The following is an 11,482-nucleotide window of genomic DNA, read 5'->3' on the forward strand; positions in this document are numbered from 1 at the left end:
GAGAAAATGATGAAAAACATCAATGGAAAAGGAGATGATATTGAAGATAAACAAGATGATGTAGAAGAAGCAGAACCTGAGGAAGAGGAGCCACCAAAGAAGAAAGGGAAGGTTATTTTAACCAAACTTACAAAAGCTTCCACTATTGTGTTCACTAGAAGAGCAACCAAGTCAAGAAAGAAACTTAAGTCGAGAGATGATGAAGATGAAGATGATCAGATCATACTTTAAAAGACTACCCCTACCTTTTAGGAAAAATAGAAAAGATTGGATGAAGGATCTGGTATGAAAGGTTTCAAGTCACTCAAGTATGAGACCAGGAACCAAGAATAAAAGGAGCATATTGAAAATATTCTTCTAACAAAATTGGGTAAGTGGAAATATTCACCTAATGAACTTTCACAACAAGTTCCTAATGCTTATCTTAGTGTAGTTAAACCTAAGTGGGATAGTGCAATGAAAATTGCTAAGGACATCAATGAACAAACTTTGAGACAAATTATGCCAAGTCTTAGTGATAAAGAGGTGAAGGAAGCATTGAAACAGAATGAGAACAAGCTCACACCCAAGTTTAACACATGTCTTATTGTGATGAAAGACATTGAATTTATAGTGAAGTCTGCTACTACCAAATGGAAGAACATCTATGGGCTACACAAGCCTAGTGATTTTATTGTATAGATTAATGATAAAGATGAGGAGGATGAAGATATGTAAAAAGACAATGAAGATATTTATGATGATACATTTGATAGCATAGATGTTGATGATGCTAATGAGGAAGAGGAATAGGAAGCCATTGGAGGAAAGATACAAAGTATTGAGGAATCTGATGTAAAAAAGATTGCATTCGAAGTCATAAATTATTTTCTTTATTCTCCAAGAAAAGCCTTAGTGAAATTAGGCTCAAAGATAGTCTCTATTGAGTTAGTTATGGTACCTAGCACACAACCAATTTTTGCAGTTACTCTTCCAAGTGTTACAATGAGTAAACTGCCCAACACTTCATCTACCGGGCAACAAGTCATCCCATCATCAAGCTCTACCAAGCTACAACAAGGTATTCTTGTTGTTAGTATTATCTCTTCTATTCCATCATTTATTTATGTTTTTACCATTTCTACAATTATTTATATGCTAAGTGCAATGACAGTTGAGACTCAGTCTCAATTGAGTGTTGGAGTTCTGAAAAAGGGCAAATAAATTGTTCAATGTTCTATTCCATCAAAAAAGGGTAAAGAAGAAGAAATTGATCTTGAAGAAGATATTGTAATACCAAATTGGGATCTCTCCAATCTGACACCTAATCAAATTGATACCCTGGGAGAACTCTGGAAGAAGAGGGATAAGCAATGGAAGCTTAAAGATGAGAAGAAAAAGAAAATTCAAGTTCATGAAGACATATAGAGAATATTTGTTGATGCTTTGAGTATTGAGGTTGATGAAAAACAACCTATTCTAGATCAATTAGTTAAAATTGTCTATAAATACAATGAAGATCAAAATGGACAAGAAAAGTTGATGCAGAGAGCTAAGATAAATTTTGAAAATAAAGTTCTAGAATAGGTAGCAAAGAAAATTGCAATTGATCTAGCAGAGTTATCTACTACTCTTGCTACATTGGAAACATATTTAAGTAATGTTGTTTCTTTATTTGTCAAATTAAGTGACACATCTATCTTTACGAAATATATAATTTTTTTTAAAATCCAAGATAGATGAAGATATGAAGTGCACATCAGATGTCACTTGATCCTAGTTGTAATTATGTTCACTTTACAAAGATCGAATATCTGACAAACCTTCAAGGAAAATTACTAAGGAAAAAAGCCAGAATTAGGGTCACATTGATAGAAATTCAGGGCATGATTCTTCCAAACATGAATGCACTATAGAAGCATAGTGAACATGCAAAGACACTCATCCATGATAATAACTTCTCCAAAGCTGACCACATGATGGAACTGTTAGCAGAAATACAAATAACCTTGCATGCATCCAAGGTATTACAAGAAAATTGGGACAAGACTATGGTAATAATTCTAAAGGTACATTTTGATTTCTTGTCACAATTTGGTATTAACTTATAGATATTATACACCTTTAGCATTAATGTCAAAAGAGGGGAGTAGAAGAGTAAAAGATTAGATTATCTATAAAGGGGGAGAAGATATTATCTTGATAAAAGAGGAGAAGAATATTATAATCTAGATATATGTATAGGAGAAATATATGTAAGGGGAAGAAAAAGTAGTTTACAAAAGCAATTTTGAAAAAACTGAAAAACATAGTAATTTATTGACCTACAACAACAATTAGTCAAAAATTAAGTTAAAGACAGTGAATGTTGATAAAAGAAGTTTTTGACTTACAATTTTGAGAAATCAATGTTTTTGGTTTGATAAGTTTTTCTTTCACTAATGCCAAAGGGGGAGATTGTTGACATTATGGTCAATTTTTCTATTAGTGACTTAACACTTAGTTGGTTACATTGCTACCAAGCTCTATAGTTTCTATTAAGCTTATCATTCATCTAGCAGTGTTAACCAAGTGTTTCAGTTGCTCCTGAGCTAAATAGTCAAAGTGTAGTTTATGACAAGCTTCGCAATGTCTACCAAGTAGTTGAGACAATTTATCATATTGCCCAAGTGTATCAGAGTCTACCAAGCTATCTAGTAGAAGTGATGAAGATCATAGTGTTAACCAAGCCCTATAGTGTTAACCAAGCATATCCAATGGCTACCAAGCTCATAGTGTTAACCAAGTGAATCTATTGTTGACCGAGCCATGGAGTTTCAACTGAGTGATTTAGTATCTATTGAGTTTCTTAGTGTTCACTGAGTCACACAATGCTAACTTCATTTTATGTTTGTAAATCCTTTCACAAGGTGGCCTAATAGTCCTTATTGTTCCTAATAGGGCAGATCACCAAAAGTGATCAATTGTAAACCTTAACAGGCCAACTTTATACTACAGTACTAAAGCTTGTGGATATCATCCCCACCCCAGCTTTACTTTCTATTAGGAAGGTTTATGGGTCACAATATCTTGTGTCAAAGTGTTATGAATGTTTTATTGTGGTCATTCTTTCATGCATGCAACTAGCTCATATTATGTGGTGATAGTTCAATTGGTGAATTAAGTTTAAAAGTTTTGTTGGTTCTTGATTCACCCCTCCCCTCTTAGTATCCTAGTCTACATTATATTTCCAACACTAACATTATCCAAATTCTCATTAAAGCTCACATAAATAACACAACAATCTCACTTATCCAATTACCACACTTAGAACCAAGGAAACGACATTTCCTCTAAACCAAGTCCTAAAACAAGTATTGAGTTAGCTTTGAGGCTTTCTAAATTTACAATGAATAATATAGGACCTCATTAATATGTTACATTATAATTAAACTCTTTCCTCAAAGATATTTCTAATAGTCAACTCTCAGAAAAAAATACACTGAACAAACTTCATAAGTCATCTCAAACTGCATATCTGATTTCATCATCTAGAACATAGTATCTCAAACGTGAATTTAACCTTCCTCTAAATGGGTTGAACACAATTCCATCTCTTCTAAAAGATTCAACTAATTTATCGGTACTTACTTTCTAGAAACTCTCTCTGAAAGCTACCTCCAAAAAACATCTCATAACTTGATCATGTCTTCACATATCTTTCTACATAATTGACTGTGGCATCTATAGACATATTTGAATATCTCCTTAAGTCACAACACCCAACTCATAATACTCTGACTGTGTCAAACATATCTTTCTCTACAACTCTAGTAATCTTCACAAAATAAAGTATATATTGACATCAATGAAAAATAATATCATAAATACAACATATAAGCACTCAATCATGTCTCCAATAATGCTAATATACTCCCCCATAGGTTATGTTCAATCTATCCACAAAGTAAACATCCTCAGTGTTGGTCTTTCCATCAAGAGTAGCATATCCTTTTCTTTTTTGTGACATGTTGCATTATTTCCAATCTTAACTATTCCTACATCATAATTATTGAATTCAACAAATTTTTTCATATCTCCATCCATATGATGGTATGAACCACTATCCATAATCCAATCAAACTTTTTCTTCTCAATCTATGATACTAAGGCTTTTTTTTCTTTTACTTCCTCTTTTATTTCCTTTTCAAGGATTTCTTCTTTAATAGAAACAAATCCTATCTCATCATCCTCATCATCACTATGATCTAGGAAATTCACCATCTTAAAACCAATTTCACCATCCTCATTAACAAAGAAGCAATCCTTAAATATTCTTGACTTGTAATGCTTTCTAAGCTTAAAATTATTTTTTCTCTTAGGACATTTAGAAGAATAATGACCAAGTTTTTTATAGATCCAACAAACAAGAATTTCATTACCTTTAGGTTCTCTCTTCATAAGCAAGGAAATTCCTTCATTAATATTCTTATCTTCTTCTTCCTTTGTTGATCGACTACTACTAGTATAATCTCCAATTGTACTCACACTTCTTTTCAATGTAGGTATGTTTCTTTGTATGTTGAAAGAAATTTCCACACTAGGAAATGCTTCATTTTGTTTCATCCATAATTCATATGACTACAACCTTTGAAGAAGAGTCTCTTTTGTAAAGTTATGTATACAAGGAATAACTTGTTCAATCATATGTGCCCTCTGACGATAAGTAGGTGTCAAAGTCTTCAAAATATTCCACACAATCTCATATTTCATCTTAGTTTCACCACAATAACTAATTCCAACAACAATATTAGATATCCTACCAAAATATCCTCATATAGTTTCATCTTCCTATATTTTTGCATCTTGAAATAGACGTATCCAACTCTGCAATCTAGCCTTCTTAGCATGATCATCACCTTCAAATATCTTTTGTAAAGTAATCTAAATGTCATGTGCAAGCTCTAAGGATCTTACCTCTCCATATTTTTTTTAGGGAGAATTGATATTAGTGCTTCTCTAGCAAGAACATTTTGCATTAATAGATCTTTTTCATCTTGATCATAGGAGTCAATCTTATCTTCTCCTATCACAATCTTCAAATTCAATGTAACTATCTAATATTCCACACTCATGCACGATAGGTGAGTCTTCATCTTTTCCTTCCAACTATAATAATTGATTCCATAAAACTTAAAACTTTCTTTCTTGAAATAACAATCTATGGATCTCCTCGAGCTATTAAACTTTTCCTTCAAGGAATTTATACTCATACCAATTGTTAGATAGTAAGTCCACCAATATAACTTGGGGGGTGACGCGGGGCAAATTATTTAAGTATTTAAGACAACTCTCAATATCTTTATTAGTTTTAAAACATGTAAATAACAACCATAAAAAGATAACCATCCCCAATAATGCTAGATATGTTAACTGGGGAAACCCTTGATCAGAGAGAACTTCAGTGGGAATGATGCCCACAAGATAATGTAGTAATACAAAATTTCCTTTCAAAGGCTAGACTCTATTAAGAGCCAATGAAATACAAGTAGTACATATGGGTCCCTATTAGAAGACTTTGAATCCTTTTTAGAAGATTCCAACGCTATTAGGAGTTGTGCCAACCCTATAAGGAGTTGAAAGGAGGGTACTTAAACTCAATATTCAAATAGCCTCAAATTGTCTTCACCAAACAATCTTTAGGATAATCAATCCAAGTTCTAAACTAACTAAACAACAACTTCTTTGATAATATAGTTCGTTTGAAATTCATAATACATCCTTAGCATCAATCTCTGCTCTGACATTAGCCAAATTTGTATCCAAGCTCACATAAACACTACAATGATCTCAGTGATATAATTAAAATCTTTCCTCAAATATATTTGTAATAGTCATCTCACAGGAAAAAACACACTGAACATACTTCATAAGACAACTCAAACTGCATATTTGATTTCGCCATCTAAAATATAGCATCTCAAATATGTCTCTAACATTCCTCTAACCACATTGAACATAATTCTATCTCTACTAAAAGATATAGCTGATTTACCAGTACCCTCTTTCCAAAAACTCTATCTGAAAGTTGTCTCCAAAAAGCATCACATAACTCTATCATGTCTTCATATCTCTTTCTACACAATTAATTGTAGCATATATAGACATGTATGAATATCTCCTTAAGTGCACAAAACCCAACTCATAATACTCTGACTGTGTCGAATGCATCTTCCTTTTTAACTCTGATAATCTTCATAAAATATAATACATGTTAACATAAATGACAAACATCATCATCAACACAACACATAAACACTTAATCACATCTCTGGTAATGCTAACATACTCTCCCATAGAAATATCATTAGCATTCATGCTAACCAATTTTTCATACCACCTCAAGACAAGTGGGATTTTTTATACAATGGTAAATCTTACTAAAACCCTCACCATATCAGAGATCATTATTACCTTCATTACTTACCTTGTGAAGGACTTCTTCCAAGAAAAATGTACCCATTTGGAGCTAGGTGAAATTAAGGGTATAAGGTGTAATAATTTGTTCATAATGTTGGAATTTGGTGGTGTTTTATCATTATGTTTACTGTTTATGATGCATACCATGGATCTAGTTATTATGCACAACAACAATGATAGCTTTTTCTTTTATATTTCTAAGGGTTTGCTATGTTCCTTTTTTTTTCTAGCGATGAGTGGTTGATTGTATTTCTTTTTGGATGGTTAAAATTCTAACTTTTTCTTTCTTGATGATTTTATTGTGTTGAAAATGTTCTTCTACTATTGGTCACTTTTTGGGGTGGATTATAGAGAGGCAATGCCCAGGGTTTTTTTCTTTTTTAACTATTATATCAAAAAATATAATAAATAATTTTATATTGATAATCTATTTATAATGAAATATAATTGAAAATGAATATTAATATAGAAAATAAATATAACATACTAAATATTAAAATTCTATTAATTTAATAAATAAGAAAAAAATTTCTATGATACAACAAAATAAAGGAAATAACAAAATTATCTATAATTTTTTTTATGATAAAGAAAATTTAAACCAATAAGACTTTAGGAAAATAATTTTAAAACTCATAAAATAAAAAATATATTTTATCACATATTATTTCTAATTGCAATGTAATATTTATGCACACCATCAATTCTCTAATTTTTTAAAATTTCTAATGGACAATTTGAATGGTGCACTAGAAGTTCTGTGGGGTCACATATAAAAGCAATATATATCATCTCCTATGCTAGAGATGGCTCCATTAGAATTAGAAACTAAAATGACAACATCACCAAGACATTCATTAGATTGGAATACTTTTTAAAAACAAGAATTCTTGTAGAACTAAAGCCTTTCCCTACTATTTAAAAAAAAAACTTAGTGCATTTTACCATGAGTTGTGTACTTGTCTGGGCATCAAGCATATCAATACAAACTTATTTTAAAAATAAAAATAAAACAATTTTAAACTTTAGAACTTAATTAATTTCCTTCACTTAAATGAAAATATTATATAAGAAAGAACTAATAATGTAAAATTTATTATCCTAATTTCTTTGAGCTATATCATCTTGCAGAAACAAAAATCTCTTTAAAATGTTCTTTTATAAAAATAACTATTGTAAATACTATTACACAACTTAGATCAAGCCACGCTAAATTTAAGAATGAAAACCATATCAAAATATATTAATTATTTTTCTTATTAGACCTAAACCTTATTACAATGGCTTCCTTAATAGAACATTAATTAGGCAGGTCAACCAAAGTATTGAAAAATAATAACCAAATGATTTTTAAATCACATAATTAGGAAGTCTTCTAACAATATCACTTGTTTACCCTCTTGTTCATCACAAATCTCAAAGCACTATACCAAGCTACCTATAGAAGCCGAAACAAAAAAACACACAAAAGAAAATGAAAAATCTCAACATTTAACATATCATCCATGATAAATTCCAGAGTGATTATGGGATGCTCCTAAAAGGTTATGTGTGTAGCTTCATCTTTTAAAGGAGAGCTTATATAGTTTTGTTTAATCAAACTATATTTTCCCTATAAATTTTTGTGTAACTTAAGTTTTGTGAAGAATCTAATATTTCTATAACTTCACGTTTTTATTTTTATTTAAATTTATTAACTTTTATGTAAATTTAATTATTAAAAAAATTAATATGTATATCTTAAAATTACTTAATCGCATATTATGTTTGAAAAATTAATACAATTATAACTATTTAAAGAAATAAATATATGATATATTTTTAAACATATTATAAAATAAAACTTAGAAAGTAATCATATTTAGTAAAAACTTACTATATATAAAAATATAAAAAATAAATAAATCTAATATAACATTTTCATTGTCAAAATAAGATAAAAAATAATAAGAAATATTTACAAGCTTAAAAAGTTAATAAACTAAAGACCACATTCTTGGGGATCTTCAACCTTAGAATATTTGATGTCTATTTTGGAAAAAAAAATAATGTGACAGTGTCATGACTAATAGATTAAGACATTTATATAGAAATATATAGAACATCATATTCATAAATGTTTAAATAAGCATTAAAAATTATAGTGAACAATAATAAAAGGAAATTGGTATTTCTGATTAAAATAATTATTCGTTTCTCATAACAACAATCTTGTTCTTTTTTATATATATATATGTCTTTTAGTTTTATTTTTCATTATAGCCTTATCCTCAAAATTTAATAATAATATAATTTGATATTACCTTATTATACCATTTTTACAATATAGTACAATTTGTTATTATCTCTTAACTCCAATATGTTGCAGTACCATATGGTATTTATAATTGTATCCCTGTATTTATAATTGTATCCCAATAAAATGAAAGGAGACAATATCTAAAGCATGATGAGCTTAATTCTCCTCCACTTAGTATCACCATAAAATATGAATTCTCCAGTCATCAAATTCATTGAAAGTGTGACCAAACTGTATTCACTTCAAAAAGTCAACTGTAGAATTAACCTCAAAGAATATCAGTGTAATTGAGCACAATGATGAGCATGCTATACATAGGGGCAATGTTGAATGTATAGGGTTCTGCCTAAATCAAGGATAGGCAATCGCATTGAATCCACTCTTTGTATGTTTAGATATTCTTATTTGTGAAATTGTAGCACACAGAACATCTACAAGATCTACATTTGTTCCTTGTATTTCAAAATCTTTCTCTAAAAGCAATAACAGAGCATGATCAACTGCATCAACAAGTGAAGACTATAGATTCCTGCATATGCAATTCTTTTCTGGGCTTGAATTATCTGTCCCAAGCTTTCTCTCTTCCTTGTACGGAGACATCAACTTTGAATCTGTAAAGAGCTCCATATCAGATTTTGTATAATACAAAATCCATGGATGGTCTGTAAAAGGAGACAACTGCATAAGAAAACTATACAAAAAATTGTGTAAATTTATAGGAAAAACTGTGAAACTATATAAATAAACATACTCAGAAATTCATTTGAAGAGAGTCTCTTGTCAGCATCCCTTGACAACATCCTTGACAGTAAATCCTTGGCTGGTTCAAAAATGGATTTCCACTTTTTAGTATGGAAATCCAACCGCACTTTTTTTATTTCCTCAAAAATGGGTTGCACAGAAGCCCCACAAAATGGTAACCCACTAATTAGGAGTCCATGCAGAAGGACTCCAGTAGCCCATACATCCACCTTTTTAGTATATTTCCCCGCTAAAACTTTAGGGGCAACATACGCTAGACTGCCCACCAATCCTGATAAACTTTGCCCTATTTTCAAAATAAACAAGATGTGAATAATCTTGCTAATTAACTTATTTCAATGAACACACAATCTGAATCCAGAAGACAAAAAAATTACTACAATGAATTGTGGAAACACATGATTATTTCAAAGAGTTTGGATTTCATGAAAAGGTAAGACCTGGAATTTATGAAATTTTGAATCCCATATCATTTGAAACATGCAGAGATAGGCCAAAATCAGATAGCTTCAACTGTCCATCATCGGTGAAAAGAATATTCTAAGATTTTATATCCCTATGAATAACTCCCATCTCATGACAATGCTGAATGATGCTAACCAACTATTTGATTAACTCTACAGCTTCCCTCTCTGAAAAATGTCTTTTTTTCATGCAATCAACCAATCACCCCGCAGAGCAAATCTCCAGTACAAGATGCAAACAATTTGCATCTTCATACACTAAATGGAGTGTTACAATGTTAGGGTGTCCAAATAAGTGTTGCATGATTTCCACTTCCTTGTGTGCATTTTGTGCACAACTTTTGGGCAGAGTCTTCCATGCCATGTCTTCTCCTGTGAACCTATTCTTGCACAGGGTTACCACTCTGTATTTCCCTCTACCCAAAATTGGGCCCATGATATAGTCAAATTCTATTTTGTGGTCTCTGACGATTTTTTTGGTTTCCTCTATGCAACCACATTTTCTCTTAATGCCTCTTGGAGTTGTATTAGTCAAGCAGATCCCCTTTCTTGGAGTAGAAAGAGTTGCAATTGGTCTTGGATGATAATGAGAAAAGCTCAATTGTTCAAGTGAAGATGGAGAGGCGGAGGATGAGGTTGATGCACCATCATCACATGAGCATATCACCTGTTGTGATTCAATCCTATGTAGAACTGTGTTGTTCGTCCTCCTCCTCTTTATAGGAGTCATGCTTACCTTACAATTGCCTTTCAAAAGTCACAAAGAATGATGAGTTTCAATCTTTGATAGTTATTTAGAAATTTGTTCCCATTATCTTGGATGTTACAAAAACACAACCTAATTTATCAGTACCAACAAATTCAGACATAATGACAGCCTGCTAAATTAATCCAAAACTATATACACAATTTTTTGAATCATTCCTCTCAAAATATGGTGTATTAATCCAAACTGTGTATGAATACGATCAGAAAATTGCAATGGTGTAACTAATAAGAAATGTTTTAACCTTAAATTTAGTCTTCTTGGATGTTACAAACACACAGGCCAATTTGTCTATACCAAAAAATTGAGATCAGAAATACTAAAAATTTGCTAAACAGGGGAGAATCTGAACCCCAAAAAAATCTAGAAAACAAGAATACAATTATGATCAAAACACTTGTATAGAGTATTAATTCGAACCTAGTATGGATATGATTTGGCATGCTTCAATCCGCTCAAAAACATCCCCTTCAAATCGTCTGGCCTTAAAAGTAGACTATGTTATATTTTTCAGCTTTTCTAGATCTAAACATCCTCTCTCTTTAACCACATTAACAAGAATTTAGAAGCAAGTGGGACAAACCAAACTAATCAAATGATAACCAATCAAGTCAATTCTGACACCAAAAACATATTGGTTGTTTAATTAAATAAAACATAGTTTTCTTTTTTATGCTAGAATGAAATTTTGAATCTGCACAGGATAGCATCTTTCTTGATCTAAACAGACTAAGAATTAATATTCTTTCCTAA

The 11,482-nt window shown here is 30.9% G+C and overlaps 1 pseudogene; it reads right to left on the reverse strand.

Moving 5' to 3' along the window:
* Positions 1 to 9,256: 9,256 nt before the first annotated feature.
* On the reverse strand, positions 9,257 to 10,693 carry LOC149528378 (serine/threonine-protein kinase PEPKR2 pseudogene; annotated as a pseudogene).
* Between the last annotated feature and the right edge of the window lie 789 nt (positions 10,694 to 11,482).

This window comes from Cupressus sempervirens, chromosome 11 (assembly GCF_028749045.1).
Source record: "Cupressus sempervirens isolate cs-2001-9-10 chromosome 11, ASM2874904v1, whole genome shotgun sequence".
Lineage (NCBI taxonomy): Eukaryota > Viridiplantae > Streptophyta > Pinopsida > Cupressales > Cupressaceae > Cupressus > Cupressus sempervirens.